Source organism: Neofelis nebulosa, chromosome 15 (assembly GCF_028018385.1).
Source record: "Neofelis nebulosa isolate mNeoNeb1 chromosome 15, mNeoNeb1.pri, whole genome shotgun sequence".
Classification (NCBI taxonomy): Eukaryota; Metazoa; Chordata; class Mammalia; order Carnivora; family Felidae; genus Neofelis; species Neofelis nebulosa.
In genome coordinates, this window is record NC_080796.1 from 6,065,133 (window position 1) to 6,077,154 (window position 12,022).

At 44.9% G+C, this 12,022-nt stretch overlaps 1 protein-coding gene across 1 annotated transcript in view; it reads right to left on the reverse strand.

Moving 5' to 3' along the window:
• Positions 1-6,062: 6,062 nt before the first annotated feature.
• LOC131495897 (small G protein signaling modulator 1-like) overlaps positions 6,063-12,022 on the reverse strand; it is a 65,096-nt gene continuing 59,136 nt past the window's right edge. The window contains exon 11 of the mRNA XM_058701074.1: positions 6,063-8,680. The gene's annotated coding sequence lies outside the window, so the exon portion shown is untranslated. The remainder of the gene's footprint in view (positions 8,681-12,022) is intronic.

Genomic DNA, 12,022 nt, shown 5'->3' on the forward strand with positions numbered 1-12,022 from the left:
AGTCACACTCTTAACTGACTGAGCCCCCCAGGTGCCCCAACAAATGTCAGTTTTATTTTTATTTTTATTTTTTATTTTATTTTTTTTTTAATTTTTTTTCAACGTTTTTTATTTATTTTTGGGACAGAGAGAGACAGAGCATGAATGGGGGAGGGGAAGACAGAGAGGGAGACACAGAATCGGAAACAGGCTCTAGGCTCCGAGCCATCAGCCCAGAGCCCGACGCGGGGCTCGAACTCACGAGCGAGATTGTGACCTGGCTGAAGTCGGACGCCTAACCGACTGCGTCACCCAGGCGCCCCACAAATGTCATTTTTAAAACCCATAAAAATCCTATCTGGTTATAGAGTCTTCCTCAGCATTCTTATCTGCTCCTAGAGAAGAAAGCAAAATACATGTTAAATCAACAATCGAAAAATATAGGAAGTTACAAGTGTATGGCTTATGATTTGTTAAAAAGTATTCCTTTGGGGGCGCCTGGGTGGTGCAGTCGGTTAAGCGTCCGACTTCAGCCAGGTCACGATCTCGCGGTCCGTGAGTTCGAGCCCCGCGTCAGGCTCTGGGCTGATGGCTCGGAGCCTGGAGCCTGTTTCCGATTCTGTGTCTCCCTCTGTCTCTGCCCCTCCCCCATTCATGCTCTGTCTCTCTCTGTCCCAAAAATAAATAAAAAACGTTGAAAAAAAAATTAAAAAAAAAAAGTATTCCTTTGGGACCACACCTGGAAACCACACTACACTGAATGGTAATTATACGATTGGTAGGGATAAAGCACTAAGATATATTACTTTCTCCTCTTTATTGACGAAAAGCAAGAATAGGTTTTATCGGAATTTGACACCTACAGGTGAACTGATGTTTACAATGACCATCACTGACCGACTCTGTAACACTGGAGGAAATTGGTATCGTTAGGAGAATGATTATCATGAGCTGACAATGTCAAACTGAAACTAGCATAATTTTTCTGGACTTCCACTACTAGAGGAGTTGAAAGAGAGTATGTTTATTTTGCTCTAACACAGCAGAACTTCCCCAGCCCCTCAGTAGAGACTGTTCGCTTTTAGGATGAAACACCCTCTTACAAAGTGTGCTCTATAGCTATTGTCCTTTGCAGCATGGCCAAACCATAGCAAACACACTCTCCCTGACCTTATTTCCAATGGCAAGGTAAGTAAGAAGGATTTGGCATTCCACTTTGATAAAGTTCTAACCTCTTGGGACTGTCTCCTTCCATTGCTAGAGAGTCTATCTAGACCCACCGCACATCACAGAGGAGGATGATCCAATGTGAGTGCTACATAGTGGTTCATGATGTCATTTTTCTCAACCCTCCCCATTAGGTGACACACATCTAGAGCAATCATGCTTTTTTTCATGGAAGGCAGAGGTCATCAGACCCTCTACTGAAGAGCAACAAAACAAAGGGCAAAGAATGTCTTGAATGCCTACCTTCAATTACCAGGGAATTTTAACTTTCTAAACATTCAAAGATATCCACTGTATGATTCTAACTATATGACACTCTGGAAAGAGCAAGGCTATGGAGGTAAGGGTTGGGGTGAATGTAGGGATAAAGGGGCACAGCACAGAGGACTTTTAAGGCAGTGAAACTCTTTCACACGATACCACAAAGGTGGATTCACATCATTACACATTTGTTAAAACTCACAGAATGTATAACACCAAGGATGAACACTAATGCAAATTAGAGATTTTGCCTGAAAATGAAGAGTTAGTGTCCATATAAAATGCACGACTGTTCTCAGGGTGCCTGGGTGGCTCAGTTGGTTCAGCGTCCAAGTCTGGATCTGAGCTCAGGTCATGATCTCACAGTTCATGGGATCAAGGCCTGCATCAGGCTCTGTGCTGACACCACAGGATTCTTTCTCCCCTCTCCCTCTGCCCTTTTGCTGCTCACACACATGCATGCTCTCTCGCTGAAAACTAAACAAAGGAACTTAAAAAAATATACTACAAAAAATGGACCACTGTCGTGCAAGATGTTGACAACAGGGGAGGCTAGGCGTGTACGGGGGTATGGTATATGGAGACTCTCTGTACTTTCTTTAAATTTTTTTTTTCAACGTTTTTTATTTATTTTTGGGACAGAGAGAGACAGAGCATGAACGGGGGAGGGGCAGAGAGAGAGGGAGACACAGAATCGGAAACAGGCTCCAGGCTCGGAGCCATCAGCCCAGAGCCCGACGCGGGGCTCGAACTCACGGACCGTGAGATCGTGACCTGGCTGAAGTCGGACGCTTAACCGACTGCGCCACCCAGGCGCCCCTACACAATCCAGAAAATGAAGAGCCCACATTCACAGTGAGAGTCAGCACTGTGCAGCCAGCCACCAGACAGAGCAAAGAGGGGCTTAAGCCTCCTCAAAACCTCATTCCTAGGAAATAATCACTACTGGACCTATCTGGTAGGTCTCTATCAGACCCTACTTATTCAACTGTCTGCACTTAATTGGACTCGGAGCTTGCCCAGGACAAAAAGCCCTTTTTTCCCCTGGAATCATTGTCAAAACACAGCAAAACAAAAATACAGGCAATTGCTTAACTTGCACTTGCTTAATGTAATGGATAATACTTGGAGCAAATAACAGGCCAACAAAAAGCCTTAAAAAAGGAACTTAGAAATGAAATTTCTGTAGGAGTTTTGAAAAGCTCTTAGTCCTAGGAATCTAGACCACGTGCAAATGTAGGGCTGTGCACATGCTCAGGAAAGATTCCACAAGCCCCCATGTTGTCACCGCTGGCTGACCTTGATGTTGTTCTTCAGCAAGCGAAGGTATGGCAGAGTTCTCTGCTGCCAGCTGAGTGTTGAAGACACGGTTCCACATGCCCACACAGCCCCTCAGTAAGGACTGAGTGACTTCTCAGTTCTGGGCTGCTAATGCAATCTCGATCCAGTCAATGGCTGCACCACCAAGTAGCCAAGCAGGTACTACCACGATCCTACATGACAAAGAATACAGACTTCTTCAGAGAATGAGTTCAGAAAGGTCACTCACAAGAAAACAGCAATGACAAAAAAAAAAAAAGCTAACACAATCAACCATAGGGAGGGGTGAGATCCGATTCCCAGAGTTGCCATATTATTCAAAATGCTTCATTTATACACCCCTGCACCCCAAATAATAGTAATTATAAGAGACCTACAAGGAAATTACTAAGTCTGGCTCTATACAGGAAAGAGTTACACAACAGGTTTGAGACTGCTTTCCTTAGAAAGGTCTGCTTGCTCGATTGGCCACTGGCTGACATCTGGGAACTTGGAACCAGGAGGGTCCCCACCATTCTCTGGTAAGAGTGGCTTGGTCTGCCTCAACTGTATGAACACTGTGGTTTATGCTAAGAATCTCTTACTTTCTGGAATTGTGGCCTTCAGTTATGTGCTAAGTGACTGGTCTCCACTAAAAACCTTTGGGCACACAGTCACTAATGAACTTACCTGGAAGACAATTTTTCACACATATTGTCTCGAGTCATTGCTGGAGGAATGAGGTGTATCCATGAGACTCCATTGCAACAGGATATTTTAAATTATTTAATGTTTATTTTTGAGACCGAGAGAGAGAGAGAGAGAGAGAGAGAGAGCGCACAAGTTGGGGAGGGGCAGAGAGAGAGTGAGACACAGAATCCAAAGCAGACTCCAGGATCTGAACTGTCAGCACAGAGTTGATGCGGGGCTCAAACTCACCGACCGTCAGATCATGACCTGAGCTGAAGTTGGGCACAAAACCAACTGAGTCACCCAGGCGCCCCCATTGCAACAGGATTCTTAAAACCCTGTGCCTGGTGTTCTTTGGGCCTCCTCTCATGTGTCTTTTCCATTTGCTTCTTTTGCTGGGTGTGCTTCTACTGTAATAAACCATAGCAATCAGCATGACTGTATGCTGAGTTCAGTGAGTCTTCCCAGAGAGTCTTACCAGGCTGATACACAAGAAAATAAAAAAGCAACCAACAGAGCTGTCCCTGAGAGAAGTCCAGACATTGGACAAATACTTTGTATCAGTTATATTTTATTTTATTTTATTTTATTTTATTTTATTTTATTTTATTTATTTATTTTGGTGCTAAGAGAGATCTTTTTTAAATATGAAATTTATTGTCAAATTGGTTTCCATACAATACCCAGTGCTCATCCCAAAATGTATCCTCCTCAATACCCATCACCCACCCTCCCCTCCCTCCTACCCCCTATCAACCCTCAGTTTGTTCTCAGTTTTTTTAAATTTTTTTTTTTTTTCAACATTTTTTATTTTTGGGACAGAGAGAGACAGAGCATGAACGGGGGAGGGGCAGAGAGAGAGGGAGACACAGAATCGGAAACAGGCTCCAGGCTCCGAGCCATCAGCCCAGAGCCTGACGCGGGGCTCGAACTCACGGACCGCGAGATCGTGACCTGGCTGAAGTCGGACGCTTAACCGACTGCGCCACCCAGGCGCCCTGTTCTCAGTTTTTAAGAGTCTCATGCTTTGCCTCTCTCCCTCTCTAATCTCTTTTTTTCTTTTTTTTTATTCCCCTCCCCCATGGAAGTTCTGTTAAGTTTCTCAGGATCCACATAAGAGTGAAAACATATGGTATCTGTCTTTCTCTGTATCAGCTATTTTAAAGACATTCAAGGACTTCACAGAGCTCATAAAGAGCTAAATTATAGTACAAGAATTGTGCCTCTCCAAGTGGAGAGTAACAATAAAAAGATATAAATTATAAAAGAGAACCAAATAGAACTTCTGGAGTTGAAAAGAATAAAATGTCACCAGAGAGGCTTGAATTGATTTTCTGGGGCTTCTGTGGCAAATTACTATACACACTACGTGGCTTTAAACAACACAAATTTCCTGTGATATGCTGCTGTGTGAAAAGCTAGAAGTCTGAACTCAAGCTGTAGGCTGGGAAAGAGGTGGGGAATTATCCCTCTTCACCACTATCTTGCTTTCGGGATTTTTCTGGAAACCCATGGCTTTCCTTGGCTTATATCTGCAGTTCTTCTATCTCTGCCTCAGCCAGCACCTGACATGGCCTTTGCCCCTCTGTCTGTGTGTCCAAACCTCCCTGCTCTGGTAAGGACAACAGCCTCTGCATTAGGGCCAGCCCCAATCCGGGGTTGATGATATCTGGAAAGACCTTACTTCAACTTTCACAAGTACTGGGGGTTAGAGCTCTGATACATAATTTGGGATGGGATACAGTTAAATGCGCACCAGAGCTGAACAGCAGATTTGAGCAAGAGGAAGACAGAACCAGCAAATTTGAAGGTAGGAAAATTGAGATCCAGTCTGACTGACGACAGCAAGTTAAGAAAAATAAAAATGGGGGGTGGATGAACAGAGCCCCAAAGACCTGTGTAATACTATCAAGCATACTAACACACTAACTGAGAGAGGGAGTCCCAGAAAGACATAAAAGAGAGAAAGGACAGGGAGAATATGCAAAGTAATAAGAGCAAAAATCGCACTGAATTTGATGAAAACATTAATCAAAATATTCAAGAAGTTCAATGAACACCAAGTGGGATAAACTCACATCCCACTAAAATGGTTCGAGGCCACAGACAAAGGATTGTGAAAACAATACAAGAAAAGTGATTAATTATGTATAGAGTGTCCTCAAAGTTTAATGGCAAATTTTCATCAGAAACCATGGAGGCCAGAAGGCAGTGGGATGATCTACTGAAAGTGTTAAAAGACAAAACCTGTGCACGAGAATTCTGTATCTAGCCAGGATGTCCTTCAGCAATGGAAGAAGACATGAAGACATTCCCAGGTAAACAAAATATGAGAGAATCCATTGCTATCACCAGCCCTACAAGAAACCCTAAGTCCTGGGGCACCTGGGTGGATCATTCCATTTCATATCTGACTCTTGATTTTGGCTTAGGTCATGATACCATGTTTTATGAGTTCAAGCCCTGCATCGGGCTCCACATTGATAGTGTGGAGCCTGCTTAGGATTCTTTCTCTCTCCTTGCCCCTCCCCTGCTAATGCATTATCTCTTTCTCAAAATAAATAATAAACTTACAAAAAAAAAAAGAAGTCCTGAGTCCTTCCATCTAAAATGCAAAGACATTTATTTCTACATGAATAGTTACATAGGTAAATATAAAAAAGTACAAATGTATAAGTGCATAAGCGCAAGTGTATTAGCACATAAACTATATATAGCCTAAGTATATAAACAATAGATTTTCTTCTAATTTAAAACTGTGAAGTTAAAATTATACATATATATAAATTGCAAATATTATAAATACATAAAACGTAAATATATATGTTAATGAGCACAGGCTGTATAAAGAGGTAATTTGAGTGAAAATAATGGCAAAAAGAGAGGACATCAATTAGATATACTAAGAGTCAAGTCTCTAGGGGCACCTGGGTGTTCAGACAGTTGAGCGTCTGGCTCTTGATTTCAGCTCAAGTCATGATCTCAGCATCAGGGGATCAAGCCCAGAGTCCACAATCAGTGCAGAACCTGCTTGAGACTGTCTGTCTGTCTCTCTCTCTCTCCTCCACTCCCCCATTCATGCTCTCTCTCCAAGATAAGTAAATGAAAAAAAAATTTAAAGGGGTCAAATCTCTGTATGCCATTGAAATTAATCTGGTATGAATCCAATTAGCATGTTGGAAATTAAGACATTAGTTGTAATCTCCAGTGAAACTACTAAGTATTCCCTGAATATATAGTAAAAGAAACAACATGGGAATTTACTTGGTACACTAGAAAATAACACAAAAGAAAGCAGGAATGGAGGAATATTAGAACAATAAGATATAACATACACAGAAATAATGAAAAAACAATTGATTTTGATGCTACCTGATGAGTAATTAAGGGTACATGGATTTTACATCCAATTAAGAGGCCGATATTGACAGAATGGGTAGAAAACAACAATCTTTCTCTATGCCATCTACAGGAGAGTCATGCTTTAAACCTAAGACACAAAGGCATTCAAAGTAAAAAGGATGGAAAAATATATACCAAGCAAATAGTAATCAAGAGAGCTAGACTGGCTTTGTGAAGACAAATAAACTTTATGACAGTTTTTTTCTAGAGACAAAGAAGGACATGGTATAGTGACAAAGTGTGCATCCTTCAAAGAGATCATTGTAAACACTTTGCACTCAACAGGAGAGCGCCAAAGTACATGGTGAAAGGGCGGGCCTACCCCGGCCCACTCCATCTTGTTCTGTGTCCTTCACCTTGACCACACCTCCTCCCCTTGAGCAACCCCCTCCCCCACCTGCCCAACAGAACTCGGACCCTTCCCCAGCCAATCGGCTGAGGCCATAGCTATTACCTCACCAACTGCCCCTAGGCCCCAATAAAACCTTTGGGCTTTGGAAACTCGCTCTCTCTCCCTGGTATCTCACCGCTGCGTCGGTGCAGGTAGGGGACTGAGCTCGAGCTAGCTCGAATAAAGGCTCTTTTGCTTTTACATCGGACTCGGCTCCCTGGCGGTATTTGGGGATCATGAATTCTGGGCATAACAATGGAACTGACAAAAGGAGAAACTGATCTCTCAACAGTAAAACTAGGAGACTTCAATATTACACTTCTAATAGTGAAGAAAACCTGTTAATTCTGGTGATGCTCATGAAAGGACTGTGGGGTGGGCAGAGAAGGGGCTGGGACCTATATTTTATGGTTCAGGGCATTGACATTTGAGAGGTTAAGTGGCTCACTCAGAATCACAGCACTGCTGACTTATGGTTCAGAGGTGGGGGATACAGAGAATTCCCTGAGGACAGAGATCTCTGATCACCTGGATAGGAGATCATGCCCTGCACACTGAAACCAAGCCCTTTTCTCACTCCCTGGCCCATATCCTTTGGCCCCAAGGTTGCTGAAGGGAGACAGCTGGCTCCCTAAGGAGGTACTGGCCCAAGAGAATGGCCCAAAACCCAACCCAACTCCTCTCTATTTCAATCCCTGGCCCAGAAAACAATGCCTTTTCCCCCTGATGGATTGGGTGTGAGGAGGTGTGAGAACAAAAAACACATCCCCATCTCCCCATCCCATGCCCCCCAGTGCTTGATGCTACTAGCTGCCTTGCTGGTGGCCAGGTGACCACCCCGAATGACCACTTGTCTGTTTGACTCCCAACTGTCTCAGAACCCAGAACATTCCAAACCAACTGCCCACAGGACCGTTGCCCAGTGAATTAGCGTCATCTTCAACTGACCAAACCTGGGTGATGAGCAGTTGATAGTAGCTAGGAAAGGGGTCTGCTAGGTTGGTGTTCTGGCAGATGAAGTCTAGAGGCCCCAGCGTCTCCCTGACGAATGATCTGACCCACCATTTGAGCAGCCTGGACAAAGGCATGGCTAGGAGTGGGCAGGGGCTCCCTGCCTCTGAGTGTACACCTTCCCTGCTCCTTCCATCCTCACCAACATCCAGTCTCCACTGTACAAACTGCCCTTACTCCTCTTGAATCTACTTACTGATTTTATACCCACACTACCTTCTTCAATGGAGTAGTCATTCATTGGAGTGTTATTTGTGGCTCGGCCCTGTTGTTTGGAAAGATGTCCATCTTGATGCTCTGAAGCACTGCTGGGGAAAGCCAGTAGATTGTCTTGAGCACAGATACCTTTCTTGTGAGCTCTGTGTCTGAATCCCTTAGGATCCTCTTTTTGTAATCTGAGCCATGATCCTAGAAAATACACTAAAAAGGGAGAGAACTGTTAATATGCACCTGGAATATTCACGCATCCCTAGGTCACACTCCCATTCTCCTTGTTCACCAGTGACTGGGGAGCCAGCTGAGTCTGAGCTGGGCTTAGAAGAGGGGTACTGCGATGTGGTATGCACTTACCACCCCCAGCAGACTTGTGCCTAGGGACCTGACATTAGATGAGACCATGTAGAAAGGACAATACAGAGGACAGTGACGGAGAGCCTGGGAGCTGGTGCCTGATAACCTGTATCAGATCATACTAGAAACCACACATACCTGGGAAAGTTACCTAACCCCTCTGACCTCAGTTCCCTGTTCTGTGATATGGGACCTCCTTACTAGTATTATAAAGCTTACTATAAGAAAATCCAAATAATGCCTAAGGAAAATGATTGGGACCTCCTAAGGGCTCCACATGTGACCCGATATTACACGTCTGGAAGAACAAGCAAGAAATGTAGGAGTGGTTGCCTGCAGAGAGGAAACCTGGATGGCCACAGGGCCAGGGTGGGTGGAAGGTAACCTTTCCGCCTTAAGGAGGGCATGAGGCTTTCCTGCTCGTGGAGAAGATCTGCCATCATCTCTTGTGATCCCCATCAGACTCCATGGAGTGCACAGGGCAGGGCAGTAACCCATATTTGGTAGTTCATGACACTGAAATTCAGAGATTTTAAGCAACTAGAGTGAAGAAGCTGATGACAGGACAGTCTGGGACAGGAATGTAGTTGGTTTCTAGGGACAGAGATCCTGGAGCCCCCAGAGTTCTCTAGCTCCTGTTTTCCCTCTGATCCCCAAACTCTCCTGCCGTGAAACCGCAAAGGGAGCACGTGCCTGCCTCAGCCTCCACCCATAGGTTCCGATCCCTGACCCAAAAGCGATGTCGCTTTCCGCAAAGGAAGTCCCTTGAAGGGTCAGGGTGTCCAATCTAGGTCTCTCCGCCTGCAGCATCTTCACACATCAGCTGTCCAATGTGAGCTCCTGGGCATCTGACCAGTGCTCTACGTGCCCCCATGCAGCTCAGAATGTGGGCATTTCCAAGCCCACTACCCACATGACAGCTCTCTATGATGAGCTTGGTCTTCAACGGCCAACCCTGGATGAACAGCACTGGTTAATGAGGGCATGACTTGCTGGGCTGGTGTTTGGTGCTTTAATGGATGAAGCTGGCATGTCCCCCGCTACCTACTGACCACTGACGTGAGCAACTGTCAGAGCAGCCTGGCTGAGGGAGGGCAGGGGCTGCACTGGCTCTGAGTGCACACCTTTCCTACTTCTCTATGTGGCAAAATCTCTCCAGACTCCTTGTCCTTCTCTGGCCCTGGCAGTGGAAGGGGACAGAGTCCCCTGTCCTCTTAGAGGGTCCCCTCCATAGCCACAGCCTGTGACACCCACCCCAGGGCTCTCCCTGAGAGTCACTCAGATTCTCCTTCCCTCTGTCATCAAATATTTATTCCGCCAACCCGATGGCACTGTCCCTTCTCACCACCCCTGGGGCAACACGCAAAGTGCCACTGACTCTGTCCACATCCCCCCATTGGAATCCCACTGTGAGATCTCAATTGGCTTCCCAAATCTCCAGATTTATGCTGTATGGTTTTGGATTTTGACATCTACATCCAGGAGAGTTGACCTGTGTGTCCCCCTTTCCTGTCATGCCTACTGCTGGGGTGGCATCAATTTTCTTCTGATCCAATGAAAGCAATGTGGGCATATTCCCTCTGTATCTGTTCTCTGGAAGAGTGTGTATTTCCGTGTCTGGATGGAAGTCTCTCTGGAAGAGACAGGCATATTTCCATCTTCAACGTTTGTTTGAAATTAAAGGAAGCCACCTGGACTTGAAGTGCGCTTCATGTGAAAATTTCTTATATTGCCTTTTTTTTAAAATGGCTGCTTTATCTAGTGTATGTATAGTGCACACACCTTAAGTACAGCTTTATGGTTTCTTATAAACATATCTGCCGCGAATCCTAGTTCCATATACTGAATGGCTCCAGCACCCTGGCAGCCTCCTGTAGAAGGAGATAAAAAATAACTGCTAACTTATCAGGGTAAGGAATGAAATCGGCTACCATGTATTTCCCAAGCATGATGATTATACATAATTAGGACACAAAAGAGTGTGGTGGCACCCTGGGAAGGTAGTGCAACAAACTGGGGAGCTGGGAGGATCCAATTTCCACTGTGCAGGCATGGGGGCAGGGCAGAGAAGCTGGAAGATGCTTCTCAGAAGCATTTGTCTGAATCTCCCTACTTCGCAATGAGAAAGAATGAAATCTGGCCATTTGTAGCAACGTGGATGGAACTGGAGGGTATTATGCTAAGTGAAATAAGTCAGGCAGAGAAAGACAGATACCATATGTTTTCACTCATATGTGGATCCTGAGAAACTTAACAGAGAACCATGGGGGAGTGGAAGGGGGGGAAAAAAGTTACAAAGAGGGAGGGAGGCAAACCATAAGAGACCTTAAATATACTGAGAACAAACTGAGGGTGGATTGGGGTGGGTGGGGAAGAGGGGAAAGTGGGTGATGGGCAGGGAGGAGGGCACCTGTTGGGATGAGCACTGGGTGTTGTATGGAAAGCATTTTGACAATAAATTATATTTAAGGGGCGCCTGGGTGGCGCAGTCGGTTAAGCGTCCGACTTCAGCCAGGTCACGATCTCGCGGTCCGTGAGTTCGAGCCCCGCGTCAGGCTCTGGGCCGATGGCTCAGAGCCTGGAGCCTGTTTCCGATTCTGTGTCTCCCTCTCTCTCTGCCCCTCCCCCGTTCATGCTCTGTGTCTCTCTGTCCCAAAAATAAAATAAAAAAAAAAAAAATAAATAAATAAATTATATTTAATATAAAAAAAAGAAAAAATAAAAAAAACCCTAAAAATCTATTTAAAAAAAAAGAGACAAGCATTTGTCTTTCACAGAGGGAAAATCACCGCTACAAAGTATGGTGCCCACGGTAATTCAGCTTCTGCTACCTATGCATCATGTGCTTTTGTCTGTTTTATTTTACATAAAAATGAGTTCAAGATAAAGCAGGCAAAAGATAAATTTTGCTTGATGTAAAATCCTCCAGAATTAACTATAAAATACATCTCTGCAACTAAGACAGAATGTATACAATTCACATGCTCAGAGGCTGGCACTGAGTTAGCGGGTAGCCCTTCGTCCATGACCTCCTGTCTTCTTAAGCTTCTAGACACGTAGGTGCTCTGAGACCCCAGCCGACACTTGCTTGGTGCTTCCTTCACAGGTGTCAAAGCAGCAGCAAACACGGGTGCCCTATTCCCTGCAGAGGCACAGAGGTGGAGGGAGGAGGGGTGCCTGGGGTGGGTGTAT